Raw genomic sequence first — 4,236 nt, 5'->3', positions numbered from 1 at the left:
TAATAAATTATGCCAATTCAAAGCTTTTTTTAATAGTTGTATGCAAATATGGTAAAACTTAGCATTTGTTCTAATTCCTTGCAAATACTAAAATTGCTTCTTTTTATAGCACTAAAGTATCGGCATAACAAAATGATATCGGTATTGGCTAAAATATTGGTATCGGTACATCTCTAGTTTTGTTTAAACTATTTAATTGTTTTCAGATGTATGCTTGTGGTACTTTTTAAGCTGCAACTTTTTAAAAATATGAAACACCACCTGGGAATTGTTGTAAAATTGGAAGATATTGTTGATTTTGAAACAAATGAAGAAACAATCTTTGCTGATAACAAATCTCCTGAATGTGATAAAAGGTTTTCTAGAAAGTCTGCTGTACAAAGTCAAGACATTCATTTTAGTTCTAATGCTTATGAGTGTGATGTATGCAACAAATGTTTCTCAAACCACGGACATCTGAAGTAACATAAAAGAACTCATTCAGAAGCAAACCCAAACAAATGTACCATATGTGACAAATGTTTTTCAAACAGTTCTAATTTGACAAAGCATAAAAGAATTCATTCTGGTGAAAAGCCATATACATGTGATGTTTGCCACAAGTGCTTTGCACATAGTGGTAATTTGAAGACACATAAAAAAATTCATTCTGGTGAAAAGCCATACAAATGTGATGTTTGCAACAAATGCTTTGCATGAAGTGGTGATTTGAAGAATCATAAAAGAATTCATCCTGGTGAAAAGCCATACAAATGTGATGTTTGCAACATATGCTTTGGGCGAATTGGTCAATTGAAGACTCATAAAAGAATTCATTCTGGTGAAAAGCCGTACAACTGCGATGTTTGCAACAAATGCTTTGCACATTGTGGTGCTTTGAAGAAACACAAAAGACTTCATTCTGGTAAAAAGCCATATTAATGCGAAAGTTCTTTTCAAAACCTTGTGGTTTGAAAAGTCATGAAAGAACTTATTGATTGTGAAAAACTTTATCAATTGTAAGATTTTTGCTATGAATGCTTTGCTTATTGTGGTGCTTTGAAGCATAATACAAAAACGATCATTCCTTTTTGAATCCATACAAATGTGATTTAATGCTAGTAGGCTAACTAATATTTCTCTCACAGTAATAGTTTAAAATTGCACACAGTAATTCATTCAGATGAAAGCCCACCAAAGTTATACATTTAACACATTCTTTACCAAGAAACACCTACTCAAAGGTTTATAAGAAAGTAGATTCAGATCAAAGTAAAATGTTATGTTTACCAAATTGCTATTCAAACTTCTGTGGTGTGATCAAAAATGTTGCTTTTCTTGAATACTTTGTATGGAATGATCCTTCAGACGACTTGTTTGTTATTTTTTGTCATGTGAAATAAATCTTCAATCATCTATTAAAATTGCAAATCAGACAAAAAACGTATACTCAGCTGGACTCTCTGAAGTGGCCAGTTCATTGATTTGCTTATCAAAAACGCATATTGTCACTGATAAGCAAGTAGAGTTGGTGTTCCTTTTGTAGTCGAAGTGTTCCTAATTGCATGGTTACTTTGCCCTGGATCTTTTGTGTGTTTAACGAGATATTTTATGTGTTTATCTGATTTATCATTTTACCTAACACGATTTATTCAATCTTATTTAATGCAATTATTTAATTTTTGCAGTAGTAAGTGTATGTGTTTTGAGATTTAGAAATCATGTTTGGTAGCCTTATCATTTACAGCAGTGCTTCCCAACCTTTTTCAGTTTGCGACCCACTTTTGATGCAAGTTTTTGTGCGCGACCCACTTTAAATGCAAGTTTTATTGTGCGACCCACAATGATATATGCCATCTTTATTATGGCATCTTTACTACTGGTGTACGTACTGAAATGATTAATGCGACACAACACATCTAATTGTTACGTTTTGTTACATTGTTGCATAATTGTTACGTAATGATAACGCAATAATTTCCCGATCTAATAGAAAACGGTGCACAATTCATGAAAAGTCAACAAATGAAGTGAAGAACTGAAGATTAGTGATGGCGAAGTAGCCTACTGTTCAAGACCAAACTGCGGCTTGTGAGATCCATAGGAACGTCTGTGTTTTTTAGAAAATTTTAACATTCAGTAACATTTAGAAATGTTTCGCAACCCACCTGAAATAGCTTCTCGACCCACCAATGGGTCGCGACCTACCATTTGGGAAGCACTGATTTACAGTACTTACAAGGTTGTGTTTTATAGTTGTTAACCCAAATCAGATTTCTATACTTTGTGTCAACTGTATGACTATGTATCATTGTATCAACGACTATACTTTCTTGCATGTTTGTCGGCTGCTATGCTTTATTGCTTTAATACAATTGTGTACTTTTGTGTTCTTTCGTAGACTTATTATCAATTATAATAGCCTATTTGGAAAGTTTGCACAAACCCTTTATTAATTTTTGAGAAATCCCAATTATGATGTAATGTTTCTTTCTTTTATTCCCCAGTCCTCAATTACGGTGGCCTTTCATTACCAAAGCCTAGTATCATGACACAACACTGCGGTTGAGATTGGATTCTTGAATTTTTAATAAATTATGCCAATTCAAAGCTTTTTTTAATAGTTGTGTGCAAATATGGTAAAACTTAGCATTTGATATAATTTCTTGCAAATAACAAAATTGCTTCTTTTTGTAACACTAAAGTATCGGCCAAAATATTGGTATCAGTACATCTCTAGTTTTGTTTAAACTATTTAATTGTTTTCAGATGTATGCTTTTGGTACTTTTTAAGCTGTCATCTCTTACAAAATATGAATCACCACCTGGGAATTGTTGTAAAATTGGAAGATATTGTTGATTTTAAAACAAATGATGGAACAATCTTTGCTGATAACAAATCGCCTGAATGTGATAAAAGGTTTTCTGGAAAGTCTGCTGTACAAAGTCTCAAAGAAATTCATTTTAGTTCTAATGCTTATGAGTGTGATGTATGTAAGAAATGTTTCTCAAACCACGGACATCTGAAAGAACATAAAAGAACTCATTCAGAAGCAAACTCACACAAATGTACCATATGTGACAAATGTTTTTCAAACAGTTCTAATTTGACAAAGCATATAAGAATCCATTCTGGTGAAAAGCCATACAAATGTGATGTTTGCAACAAATCCTTTGCACGAAGTGGTGATTTGAAGATGCATGAAGTAATTCATTCTGGTGAAAAGCCATACAAATGTGATGTTTGCAACAAGTGTTTTGCACATAGTGGTAATTTGAAGATTCATAAAAGAATTCATTCTGGTGAAAAGCCATACAAATGTGATGTTTGCAACAAGTGCTTTGCACATGGTTGTAATTTAAAGATTCATAAAAGAATTCATTCTGGTGAAAAGCCATACAAATGTGATGTTTGCAACAAGTTCTTTGGACAAATTGGTCATTTGAAGATTCATAAAAGACTTCATTCTGGTGAAAAGCCATACAAATGTGATGTTTGCAAAAAATCCTTTGGACAAACTGGTCATTTGCAGACTCATAAAATAATTCATTCTGGTGAAAAGCCATACAACTGCGGTGTTTGCCACAAATGCTTTGCACGAAGTGGTGATTTGAAGACGCATAAAAGAATTCATTCTGGTGAAAAACCATACAAATGTGATGTTTGCAACAAATGCTTTGGGCGAAATGGTGATTTGAAGATTCACAAAAGAATTCATTCTGGTAAAAAACCATATAAATGTGATGTTTGCAACATATGCTTTGGGCGAACTGGTCAATTGAAGACTCATAAAAGAATTCATTCTGGTGAAAAGCCGTACAACTGCGATGTTTGCAACAAACGCTTTGCACATTGTGGTGCTTTGAAGAAACACAAAAGACTTCATTCTGGTGAAAAGCCATGTTAACGCGGAAGTTCTTTTCAAAACCTTGTGGTTTGAAAAGTTATGAAAGAATTGATTGTGGTGAAAAACTTTATCAGTTGTAAGATGTTTGCAATGAATGCTTTGCACATTGTGGTGCTTGGAAGCATAATACAAAAACGATCATTCCTTTCTGAAGCCATACAAATGTGATGTAATGCTAGTAACAAATATTTCTCACACAGTAATAGTTTAAAATTGCCCACAGTATTTCATTCAGATGAAAGCCTACCAAAGTTATACATGCAACACATTCTTTACCAAGAAACACCTACTCAAAGGTTGTTAAGAAAGTAGATACAGATGAAAAGGAAACTGTTATGTCTACCAAATT

General features: G+C 33.1%; 1 pseudogene; it reads left to right on the top strand.

Moving 5' to 3' along the window:
- The first annotated feature begins 249 nt into the window (after positions 1-249).
- On the top strand, positions 250-3,887 carry LOC145773885 (uncharacterized; annotated as a pseudogene).
- Positions 3,888-4,236: the final 349 nt, after the last annotated feature.

Source organism: Aplidium turbinatum, chromosome 7 (genome assembly GCF_918807975.1).
Source record: "Aplidium turbinatum chromosome 7, kaAplTurb1.1, whole genome shotgun sequence".
Classification (NCBI taxonomy): domain Eukaryota; kingdom Metazoa; phylum Chordata; class Ascidiacea; order Aplousobranchia; family Polyclinidae; genus Aplidium; species Aplidium turbinatum.
Note: the sequence above shows the minus strand (reverse complement) of the source record. Positions and strands in the feature narration are given on the sequence as shown.